The sequence below is a fragment of the Coregonus lavaretus genome, assembly GCF_964263955.1.
Source record: "Coregonus lavaretus genome assembly, chromosome: 1".
Lineage (NCBI taxonomy): Eukaryota > Metazoa > Chordata > Actinopteri > Salmoniformes > Salmonidae > Coregonus > Coregonus lavaretus.
In genome coordinates this window covers 4,687,445-4,700,412 of record NC_139988.1, presented here as the reverse complement: position 1 = coordinate 4,700,412, position 12,968 = coordinate 4,687,445, and the positions used below count along the sequence as shown (strand labels likewise).

The 12,968-nt window shown below is 48.2% G+C and overlaps 1 protein-coding gene across 1 annotated transcript in view; it reads right to left on the bottom strand.

Moving 5' to 3' along the window:
* The window catches only part of LOC311107081 (golgin subfamily A member 4-like), a 60,588-nt gene that overhangs the window by 6,944 nt on the left and 40,676 nt on the right, over positions 1 to 12,968 (bottom strand). The gene's annotated exons all lie outside the window — the stretch shown is intronic.

Genomic DNA, 12,968 nt, shown 5'->3' with positions numbered 1-12,968 from the left:
AGTGCATTCGGAAAGTATTCAGACCCCTTCCCTTCTTCCACATTTTGTTACGTTACAACCTTATTCTAAAATGGATTAAATAAATAAATCCTCATTAATCTACACGCAATACTCCATTATGACAAAGCGAAAACAGGTTTAGACATTTAAAAAAAACAGACATACCTTATAAGTATTCAGACCCTTTGCTATGAGACTCGAAATTGAGCTCAGGTGCATCCTGTTTCCATTGATTAACCTTGAGATGTGTCTACAAACTGTGGTAAATTCAATTGATTGGACATGATTTGGAACGGCAACCACCTGTCTATATAAGGTCCCACAGTTGACAGTGCATGTCAGAGCAAAAACCAAGCCATGAGGTCGAAGGAATTGTCCGTAGAGCTCCGAGACAGGATTGTGTCGAGGCACAAAAACATTTCTGCAGCATTGAAGGTCCCCAAGAACACAGTGGCCTCCATCATTCTTAAATGGAAGAAGTTTGGAACCACCAAGACTCTTCCTAGAGCTGGCCGCCCGGCCAAACTGAGGGTCTTGGTCAGGGAGGTGACCAAGAACCTGATGGTCACTCTGACAGAGCTCTAGAGTTCCTCTGTGGAGATGGGAAAACGCTCCAGAAGGACAACCATCTCTGCAGCACTCCACCAATCAGGCCTTTATGGTAGAGTGGCCAGACAGAAGCCACTCCTCAGTAAAAGGCACATGACAGCCTGCTTGGAGTTTGCCAAAAGGCACTTAAAGGACTCTCAAACCATGAGAAACAACATTCTCTGGTCTGATGAAACCAAGATTGAACTCTTTGGCCTGAATGCCAAGCGTCACGTCTGGAGTAAACCTGGCACCATCCCTACGGTGAAGCATGGTGGCGGCAGCATCATGCTGTAGGGATGTTATTCAGCGGCAGGGACTGGGAGACTAGTCAGGATTGAGGGAAAGATGAACGGAGCAAAGTACAGAGAGATCATTGACGAAAACCTGCTCCAGAGCGCTCAGGACCTCAGACTGGGGCGAAGGTTCAAGCTTGTAGCATCATACCCAAGAAAACTTGAGGCTGTAATCGCTGCCAAAGGTGCTTCAACAATGTACTGAGTAAAGAGTCTGAATACTTATGTAAATGTCATATTTCCATTTGCAAAAATGTCTAAAAACCTGTTTTTGCTTTGTCATTATGGGGTATTGTGTGTAGATTGATGAGGAGGAAAATATATATATATGTATACACACACACACAGTGGGGAGAACAAGTATTTGATACACTGCCGATTTTGCAGGTTTTCCTACTTACAAAGCATGTAGAAGTCTGTAATTTTTATCATAGGTACACTTCAACTGTGAGAGACGGAATCTAAAACAAAAATCCAGAAAATCACATTGTATGATTTTTAAGTAATTAATTTGCATTTTATTGCATGACATAAGTATTTGATACATCAGAAAAGCAGAACTTAATATTTGGTACAGAAACCTTTGTTTGCAATTACAGAGATCATACGTTTCCTGTAGGTCTTGACCAGGTTTGCACACATTGTGTCACACCCTGGCTCTGGGACTCTATATGTTGAGCCAGGGTGTGTTCATTCTGTTGTGTTTATTTCTATGTTGGCTAGAGTGACTCCCAATCAGAGGCAACGAGTGTCAGCTGTCGTTGGTTGTCTCTGATTGGGAGCCATATTTAAACTGTCTGTTTTCCCTTTGTGTTTGTGGGTTTTTGTTCCGTGTTGGTCATTGTTACCGTGGACTTCACGAGTCGTTTCTTGTTTTGTTTATTGGTGTCTATTATCACTAAAGATAATAAAGTTAACCATGTTCGTTCATCACGCTGCGCCTTGGTCTATTCAATACGACGCGCGTGACAGAAAAACCCACCAAGTAAGGACCAAGCAGCGTGTCCCGGGGCAGAACTTGGACCGGACATGGGAGGAAGCGCCGGGAGAGGCCCTGGCGAAAGAGGAGCAGCGGCGTCAGCAGTGTCAACGTCGGACAGGCGAGAGGCAACCCCAGAACATTTTTAGGGGGGGGCACACGGCATGGACGACGGGGCTGACGGAGGCAGAAAAGGGGCGGATTCAGAAGGCCACCAGGTTATGGGTACACCGCCCTGTACGTCCTGTGCGGATGCCTCACACAGAGTGTGTGAGGGTAGGCATTCAGCCAGGACGGGTTGTGGCCGCTCTTCACTCCAGGCCTCCTATCCGTCTCCACAGCCCGGTTCGGCCTGTCCCTGCTCCACGCACCAAGCCTACGGGGTGCGTCGCCAGCCCAGTCCGGCCTGTCCCTGCTCCACGCACCAAGTCTACGGCGCGCGTCGCCAGCCCGGCCCGGCCTGTCCCTGCTCCTCGCACCAAGTATACGATGCGCGTCGCCAGCCCGGCCCGGCCTGTTCCTGCCACTCGCACCAAGTATACGGTGCGCGTCGCCAGCCCGGCCCGGCCTGTTCCTGCCACTCGCACCAAGTATACGGTGCGCGTCGCCAGCCCGGCCCGGCCTGTTCCTGCCACTCGCACCAAGTATACGGTGCGCGTCGCCAGCCCGGCCCGGCCTGTTCCTGCCACTCGCACCAAGTATACGGTGCGCGTCGCCAGCCCGGCCCGGCCTGTTCCTGCCACTCGCACCAAGTCTACGGTGCGCGTCGCCAGCCCGGCCCGGCCTGTTCCTGCCACTCGCACTAAGCCAGGGGTGCGAGACGTCAGCCTGGTAAGGCCCGTTCCTCCTCCACGCACCAAGCCAGGGGTGCGAGTCGTCAGCCTGGTAAGGCCCGTCCCTCCTCCACGCACCAAGCCAGGGGTGCGAGTCGTCAGCCTGGTAAGGCCCGTTCCTCCTCCACGCACCAAGCCAGGGGTGCGAGTCGTCAGCCTGGTAAGGCCCGTTCCTCCTCCACGCACCAGGCCAGGGGTGCGCGTCGTCAGCCTGGTAAGGCCCGTTCCTCCTCCACGCACTAAGCCCGGGGTGCGCGTCGTCAGTCCAGCACAACCCGTGCCTGGGTCACCGGTACCTGGTAAGGTACCGGTCAACTGCTCCACTATGGAGCTGAAGCTAACCGCTCCTGCTAAGTCCAGTTCAGCTCCAGCCAGCGGGGCCAGACTGGACCAGGGGCGCTATGGGGGGTTTATTGGAGGGTGGGTGGCAAGGCCGGAGCCAGAACCGCCGCCGAGGAGGTATGCCCACCCAGCCCTCCCCTGTTTTGTTCAAGTTGAGGCGCGGTCGCAGTCCGCGCCTTTAGGGGGGGGTACTGTCACACCCTGGCTCTGGGACTCTATATGTTGAGCCAGGGTGTGTTCATTCTGTTGTGTTTATTTCTATGTTGGCTAGAGTGACTCCCAATCAGAGGCAACGAGTGTCAGCTGTCGTTGGTTGTCTCTGATTGGGAGCCATATTTAAACTGTCTGTTTTCCCTTTGTGTTTGTGGGTTTTTGTTCCGTGTTGGTCATTGTTACCGTGGACTTCACGAGTCGTTTCTTGTTTTGTTTATTGGTGTCTATTATCACTAAAGATAATAAAGTTAACCTTGTTCGTTCATCACGCTGCGCCTTGGTCTATTCAATACGACGATCGTGACACATTGCAGCAGGGATTTTGGCCCACTCCTCCATACAGACCTTCTCCAGATCCTTCAGGCTTCGGGGCTGTCGCTGGGCAATACGGACTTTCAGCTCCCTCCAAAGATTTTCTATTGGGTTCAGGTCTGGAGACTGGCTAGGCCACTCCATGACCTTGAGATGTTTCTTACAGAGCCACTCCTTAGTTGCCCTGGCTGTGTGTTTCGGGTCGTTGTCATGCTGGAAGACCCAGCCACGACCCATCTTCAATGCTCTTACTGAGGGAAGGAGGTTGTTGGCCAAGATCTCGCGATACATGGCCTCATCCATCCTCCCCTCAATACGGTGCAGTCGTCCTGTCCCCTTTGCAGAAAAGCATCCCCAAAGAATGATGTTTCCACCTCCATGCTTCACGGTTGGGATGGTGTTCTTGGGGTTGTACTCATCCTTCTTCTTCCTCCAAACATGGCGAGTGGAGTTTAGACCAAAAAGCTCTATTTTTGTCTCATCAGACCACATGACCTTCTCCTATTCCTCCTCTGGATCATCCAGATGGTCATTGGCAAACTTCAGATGGGCCTGGACATGCGCTGGCTTGAGCAGGGGGACCTTGCGTGCGCTGCAGGATTTTAATACAAGACGGTGTAGTGTATTACTAATGGTTTTCTTTGAGATTGTGGTCCCAGCTCTCTTCAGGTCATTGACCAGGTCCTGCCGTGTAGTTCTGGGCTGATCCCTCACCTTCCTCATGATCATTGATGCCCCACGAGGTGAGATCTTGCATGGAGCCCCAGACCGAGGGTGATTGACCGTCATCTTGAACTTCTTCCATTTTCTAATAATTGCGCCAACAGTTGTTGCCTTCTCACCAAGCTGCTTGCCTATTGTCCTGTAGCCCATCCCAGCCTTGTGCAGGTCTACAATTTTATCCCTGATGTCCTTACACAGCTCTCTGGTCTTGGCCATTGTGGAGAGGTTGGAGTCTGTTTGATTGAGTGTGTGGACAGGTGTCTTTTAAACAGGTAACGAGTTCAAACAGGTGCAGTTAATACAGGTAATGAGTGGAGAACAGGAGGGCTTCTTAAAGAAAAACTAACAGGTCTGTGAGAGCCGGAATTCTTACTGGTTGGTAGGTGATCAAATACTTATGTCATGCAATAAAATGCAAATTAAGTACTTAAAAATCACACAATGTGATTTTCTGGATTTTTGTTTTAGATTCCGTCTCTCACAGTTGAAGTGTACCTATGATAAAAATAACAGACCTCTACATGCTTTGTAAGTAGGAAAACCTGCAAAATCAGCAGAAAAATCTGCATCAAATACTTGTTCTCCCCACTGTATGTATGTATGTATGTATGTATGTATGTATGTATGTATGTATGTATGTATGTATGTATGTATATATATATATATACATATATATATATATATATATATATATATATATATAGAGAGAGAGATATAGATATATATAGATATATATATATATAGAGATAGATATATATATACACACACACACACACACACACTCTGACATTACTCATTCTGATATTTCTTAATTTTTATTTTTTGGATTGTGTGTATTGTTTTGTATTGCTAGGCATTACTGCACTGTGGAGCTAGAAACAAGTATTTCGCTGCACATGCAATAACACCCAGGGAATATTGCCATAGACACATGTGAATAAGACAATTTCTTTGACCAAATTCAATTTCTTTGACCAAATTCAGTAGAAAGATGGTTTTATGAAAATCCTCGCTAAACATCAAAATCAAATCAATTTACATTGCGATGTACATGTAACTGCCAAAATAAAGGAAACACCAACATGAAGTGTCTTAATAGGGTGTTGGGCCGCCACGAGCCAGAACAGCTTCAATGCTCCTTGACATAGATTCTACAAGTGTCTGGAACTCTATTGGAGGGATGTGTCACCATTCTTCCACGAGAAATTCCATCATTTGGTGTTTTGTTGGTGGTGGATAACGCTGTCTCACGCTCCGCTCCAAAATCTCCCATAAGTGTTCAATTGGGTTGAGATCTAGTGGCATATGGTTTACATCACTTTCATGCTCATCAAACCATTCAGTGACCACTCGTGCCCTGGGGATGGGCCATTGTCATCCTATGGGGGCATAGCCATGGTAGCCAAAATAATGGCCTGCCCAGCATTTTTATACATGATGGGATGTTAATTGCTTAATTAACTCAGGAACCACACCTGTGTGGAAGCACCTGCTTTCAATATACTTTGTATCCCTCATTTACTCAAGGGTTTCCTTTATCTTGGCAGTTACATGTAGTTCTCAGTTCTAAATGTGTATTCCATTATTCATCGGCTCTATGTAAACACCACTTCTAAATGTGGCACGGAATCATCTAATGTTCCACTCTGATTCTGTCAGCCTTACTGTTTAGCCTACAAGGTATTATGTTTCAATTAGCACCAGTTCTGAACATTGAAACCCTTACAGCAGTGAACAGGGGTAGGTTCAAACCAAGTACAAAAACTACCAAAACTGGAAAGAATGGCACATGGCCCTACATGAGAATGGCACATGGCCCTAAATGAGAATGGCACATGGCCCTACATGAGAATGGCACATGGCCCTAGATGAACACTTGTACACTGCAAGAACATTACAAACAGGCCAGTTCAGATGTATTGCTCCACATCCCTGTACTTAGTGAGACATAACTCTGTCTCAAGTACAACTGTGTGAAATCACAACCGGTCACACGTCAAAATAGCAATCATGTTAGTACTTCCCTATCCTCTTCAAGTGAAACACTGTCAGGTGTGACGTGGGTGAAGGATTAACTCAACGTAGTCTATACCTTATTTCTTTCCCATCTCATTTTTGGTGTGCTGTTTTCTGACTTCTGAGTTTAATTCCTAGTTGTTATTTTCTTGTTCTGATTTTGTATGTAACTTGGAGCTGTGGAAAGAAGTTCCTCTAGAAGAACAAGAAGTGTAATCGTCAAAACAAATCAGTCCCTTCCATGGAGATGTTGAGGCCAGTGAAGGGGTTGCAACTGAAAAACACCCTCCCATTTCTCTGGAATAGCCATTTACATAGATTTGACATTTACATTTGAGGCATTTAACAGATGCTCTTATCCAGAGCGACTTACAATTAGTGCATTCATCAGATGGACGATGACACTGTAGGCCCCTGGCCGTGCCAGCAGAGACAAACAGCATGATGTCAAAAGAAAAAGGGTTAGGGTTAGGAAAGGTGGGAAAATGAAGGGGTGATGAAGAGAAAGATAAAGGGAAGAGGTGATGGTAGAGAGGTGACGGTAGAGAGGTGACGGTAGAGAGGTGACGGTAGAGAGGTGACGGTAGAGAGGTGACGGTAGAGAGGTGACGGTAGAGAGGTGATGGGGTGATGGTAGAGAGGTGACGGTACAGAGGTGACGGTACAGAGGTGACGGTAGAGAGGTGATGGTAGAGAGGTGACGGTAGAGAGGTGATGGTAGAGAGGTGACGGTAGAGAGGTGATGGGGTGATGGTAGAGAGGTGACAGTACAGAGGTGACGGTAGAGAGGTGATGGTAGAGGTGTGATGGTAGAGAGGTGATGGTAGAGAGGTGACGGTAGAGAGGTGATGGGGTGATGGTAGAGAGGTGATGGGGTGACGGTAGAGAGGTGACGGTAGAGAGGTGACGGTAGAGAGGTGATGGGGTGATGGTAGAGAGGTGACGGTAGAGAGGTGATGGGGTGATGGTAGAGAGGTGATGGTAGAGAGGTGATGGTAGAGAGGTGATAGAGGTGACGGTAGAGAGGTGACGGTAGAGAGGTGATGGGGTGATGGTAGAGAGGTGACGGTAGAGAGGTGACGGTAGAGAGGTGATGGGGTGACGGTAGAGAGGTGACGGTAGAGAGGTGACGGTAGAGAGGTGACGGTAGAGAGGTGATGGGGTGATGGTAGAGAGGTGATGGGGTGATGGTAGAGAGGTGATGGTAGAGAGGTGACGGTAGAGAGGTGATGGGGTGACGGTAGAGAGGTGACAGTAGAGAGGTGACGGTAGAGAGGTGATGGTAGAGAGGTGACGGTAGAGAGGTGACGGTAGAGAGGTGACGGTAGAGAGGTGATGAGGTGATGGTAGAGAGGTGACGGTAGAGAGGTGATGGGGTGATGGTAGAGAGGTGACGGTAGAGAGGTGATGGTAGAGAGGTGACGGTAGAGAGGTGACGGTAGAGAGGTGATGGGGTGATGGTAGAGAGGTGACGGTAGAGAGGTGATGGGGTGATGGTAGAGAGGTGACGGTAGAGAGGTGACGGTAGAGAGGTGACGGTAGAGAGGTGACAGTAGAGAGGTGACGGTAGAGAGGTGATGGTAGAGAGGTGATGAGGTGATGGTAGAGAGGTGACGGTAGAGAGGTGATGGTAGAGAGGTGATGGTAGAGAGGTGACGGTAGAGAGGTGATGGGGTGATGGTAGAGAGGTGACGGTAGAGAGGTGATGGGGTGATGGTAGAGAGGTGACGGTAGAGAGGTGATGGTAGAGAGGTGATGGGGTGATGGTAGAGAGGTGACGGTAGAGAGGTGACGGTAGAGAGGTGATGGGGTGATGGTAGAGAGGTGACGGTAGAGAGGTGACGGTAGAGAGGTGACAGTAGAGAGGTGACGGTAGAGAGGTGATGGTAGAGAGGTGACGGTAGAGAGGTGACGGTAGAGAGGTGACGGTAGAGAGGTGACGGTAGAGAGGTGACGGTAGAGAGGTGATGGTAGAGAGGTGATGAGGTGATGGTAGAGAGGTGACGGTAGAGAGGTGATGGTAGAGAGGTGATGGTAGAGAGGTGACGGTAGAGAGGTGATGGGGTGATGGTAGAGAGGTGACGGTAGAGAGGTGACGGTAGAGAGGTGACAGTAGAGAGGTGACGGTAGAGAGGTGATGGTAGAGAGGTGACGGTAGAGAGGTGACGGTAGAGAGGTGACGGTAGAGAGGTGACGGTAGAGAGGTGACGGTAGAGAGGTGATGGTAGAGAGGTGACGGTAGAGAGGTGACGGTAGAGAGGTGACGGTAGAGAGGTGACGGTAGAGAGGTGACGGTAGAGAGGTGATGGTAGAGAGGTGATGAGGTGATGGTAGAGAGGTGACGGTAGAGAGGTGATGGTAGAGAGGTGATGGTAGAGAGGTGACGGTAGAGAGGTGATGGGGTGATGGTAGAGAGGTGACGGTAGAGAGGTGACGGTAGAGAGGTGACAGTAGAGAGGTGACGGTAGAGAGGTGATGGTAGAGAGGTGACGGTAGAGAGGTGACGGTAGAGAGGTGACGGTAGAGAGGTGACGGTAGAGAGGTGACGGTAGAGAGGTGATGGTAGAGAGGTGATGAGGTGATGGTAGAGAGGTGACGGTAGAGAGGTGATGGTAGAGAGGTGATGGTAGAGAGGTGACGGTAGAGAGGTGATGGGGTGATGGTAGAGAGGTGACGGTAGAGAGGTGATGGGGTGATGGTAGAGAGGTGACGGTAGAGAGGTGATGGTAGAGAGGTGATGGGGTGATGGTAGAGAGGTGACGGTAGAGAGGTGACGGTAGAGAGGTGATGGGGTGATGGTAGAGAGGTGACGGTAGAGAGGTGACGGTAGAGAGGTGACAGTAGAGAGGTGACGGTAGAGAGGTGATGGTAGAGAGGTGACGGTAGAGAGGTGACGGTAGAGAGGTGACGGTAGAGAGGTGACGGTAGAGAGGTGACGGTAGAGAGGTGATGAGGTGATGGTAGAGAGGTGACGGTAGAGAGGTGATGGGGTGATGGTAGAGAGGTGACGGTAGAGAGGTGATGGTAGAGAGGTGACGGTAGAGAGGTGACGGTAGAGAGGTGATGGGGTGATGGTAGAGAGGTGACGGTAGAGAGGTGACGGTAGAGAGGTGATGAGGTGATGGTAGAGAGGTGACGGTAGAGAGGTGATGGGGTGATGGTAGAGAGGTGACGGTAGAGAGGTGATGGTAGAGAGGTGACGGTAGAGAGGTGACGGTAGAGAGGTGATGGGGTGATGGTAGAGAGGTGACGGTAGAGAGGTGATGGGGTGATGGTAGAGAGGTGACGGTAGAGAGGTGACGGTAGAGAGGTGACGGTAGAGAGGTGACAGTAGAGAGGTGACGGTAGAGAGGTGATGGTAGAGAGGTGATGAGGTGATGGTAGAGAGGTGACGGTAGAGAGGTGATGGTAGAGAGGTGATGGTAGAGAGGTGACGGTAGAGAGGTGATGGGGTGATGGTAGAGAGGTGATGGTAGAGAGGTGATGAGGTGATGGTAGAGAGGTGACGGTAGAGAGGTGATGGTAGAGAGGTGACGGTAGAGCCCAAACTAGTCTTTGATCATCAAGCGTGGAGAAATGGCCTGGCTAATAAATCCTTTCAGCATTCTGTCCTCCTGACCTCCAGGCCCAGGACCCCAGGCAGAGAAGCCCAGCTGAACGCACAGCAGAGTAACACACACTTGGGGCTGAGTACCCACCCTATACCACTAATCATTGGCCTCTTGACCAGGAGCAATTACTCTAAGGTGGTTTAAACACCATCTGTGCTGGCTTGGAAATGTTGTTTTCACATTGTCCTTTGTAGCACAGTTCCAACGACTATGGTGGAGTACAGCTCAGCTCAGCAGTGTTGGAGTTTGACAGCGGTCAAGACAGCAGAAGCCACATTGAGATGGTGTTAATATATGACGAGGCTGTCAACAGTGGTGTGAGTAAGATCACTGGGCCAGCAGGCTTCTCTTCAGCTAGAATAGACAAGCTATGGAGTACAGCTGGGTGATATGGACAAAAATCTGTATCACAATAAAGTCATTATCATGATAACAATCAATTGAACAATACGTCTATAACATTAATGTGCACTAGTTACTTTTTATATTACCCTTAAAACTACTACTTTGATTGTTGTAACTATCAATTGTCCAAATTAGCAGACTTTAATTTTAAACTTCACATTCCTCTAGTAAAGGCAACTAATCGTTATTATCGATATCATTAAAATGTCCTCGATAAATGCTCAGTTTGGTCGGTATCGATCATTTTCAGTTTATCATTACAGCTCTAATATGAAGTATGACAAAATGGGGTATGCATAAGGGGGAAAGGTTAGGATCTGACCTGGCTGAGAGGGTTGTTCAAACACAGAGAGGGTTGTTCAAACACAGAGGGTTGTTCAAACACAGAGAGGGTTGTTCAAACACAGAGAGGGTTGTTCAAACACAGAGAGGGTTGTTCAAACACAGAGGGTTGTTCAAACACAGAGGGTTGTTCAAACACAGAGAGGGTTGTTCAAACACAGAGAGGGTTGTTCAAACACAGAGAGGGTTGTTCAAACACAGAGAGGGTTGTTCAAACACAGAGGGTTGTTCAAACACAGAGAGGGTTGTTCAAACACAGAGAGGGTTGTTCAAACACAGAGAGGGTTGTTCAAACACAGAGAGGGTTGTTCAAACACAGAGAGGGTTGTTCAAACACAGAGAGGGTTGTTCAAACACAGAGAGGGTTGTTCAAACACAGAGAGGGTTGTTCAAACACAGAGGGTTGTTCAAACACAGAGGGTTGTTCAAACACAGAGAGGGTTGTTCAAACACAGAGAGGGTTGTTCAAACACAGAGAGGGTTGTTCAAACACTGAGGCCAAAAAGAGTGGACTACTAAAGTCTCGGGTTGGAGAGAACGTTTGAAATTGAGTGGTATAACTTCAGGCCAGGGGAGAGGCCAGGGGAGAGGCCAGGGGAGAGGCCAGGGGAGAGGCCAGGGGAGAAGGACAGGGGAGAGGACAGGGGAGAGGCCAGGGGAGAGGACAGGGGAGAGGCCAGGGTAGAAGGACAGGGTAGAAGGACAGGGGAGAGGTCAGGGGAGAGGACAGGGGAGAAGGCCAGGAGAGAGGACAGGGGAGAGGCCAGGGTAGAAGGCCAGGGGAGAGGCCAGGGGAGAGGACAGGGGAGAGGACAGGGGAGAGGACAGGGGAGAGGACAGGGGAGAGGCCATGGCGGTAGTGTGCAGTGCTGAATTAGAGGTTTTCGCGTGGGAAACACAAGACTGCAGCCTGCAAAAGCCATTATGTCCTGGGATTAATTTTCACCCCTAACTCCTCGCCCCCCTTTCCCTTCAGACAGACGATTCTCTTTATTATGCAAGGTCCATGAAGAGGCTAGAATTGAGTTTGACAGTCCCCCCCCTCTACCCTCCCCTCCCCTCTCCCAAACCCCCTGCGTCCAGTCTTTCAGACTTCAATTTCCACATCTCATGTCCCATTTTTTTATCCAACGGTGTGTGACATGTGTGTGTCTGTACGAGTTCACAGATTGACTGGACAGATTTATAGCAGTGATGTTAGACGTACTATTCTCCCAGAGTCTGCAGCACAGCTGGGGTAACGTGTGGACGTAGGCCTATAAGTCAAACTATTGCTCACACGCAGAACAGATTACTACAATCAATAACATGTCTCAGGCATCGTTTAGTTTAGACTGACTTGAAGAGGTTTCCATTTATCTCCTAAATAAGGAAGACAGGTGAGATTCCTGCCCCTCCATCGGCATATGACATCAATCCATACGGATGAGATATCATTCATAATAGAGTTGAGATTGATATGATTGAGACACTACTGCGGGGGCTACATCTTAGTGATGTTGAACTAACAGTAGCAATGTCCTACCACTAAATGGCTGACAGAATATCCTTAGACTAATTTTCCATGAGGTCCTTTCGAGGTAAGAAGACGATTGAAAAGTTAATATTTAATATTTTTCAGAAAATGTCCCCTGTAAGATCTTAACGTTACCTTTGAATGAAAGGCATGGATAGATGTTAACGTTACCTTTGAATGTATGGCATTTATAGATGTTAACGTTACCTTTGAATGTATGGCATTTTTAGATGTTAACGTTACCTTTGAATGTATGGCATTTATAGATGTTAACGTTACCTTTGAATGTATGGCATGTACAGTTGAAGTCGGAAGTTTACATACACTTTGGTTGGAGTCATTAAAACTCGTTTTTCAACCACACCTCAAATTTCTTGTTAAACAAACTATAGTTTTGGCAAGTCGGTTAGGACATCTACTTTGTGCATGACAAGTAATTTTTCCAACAATTGTTTACAGGCTGATTATTTCACTTATAATTCACTGATTCACAATTCCAGTGGGTCAGAAATGTACATACACTAAGTTGACTGTGCCTTTAAACAGCTTGGATAATTCCAGAAAATTATGTCATGGCTTTAGAAGCTTCTGATAGGCTAATTGACATAATTTGAGTCAATTGGAGGTGTACCTGTGGATGTATTTCAAGGTCTACCTTCAAACTCAGTGCCTCTTTGCTTGACATCATGGGAAAATCAAAATAAATCAGCATAGACCTCAGAAAAATAATTGTAGACCTCCAGAAGTCTGGTTCATCCTTGGGAGCAATTTCCAAACGCCTGAAGGTACCAC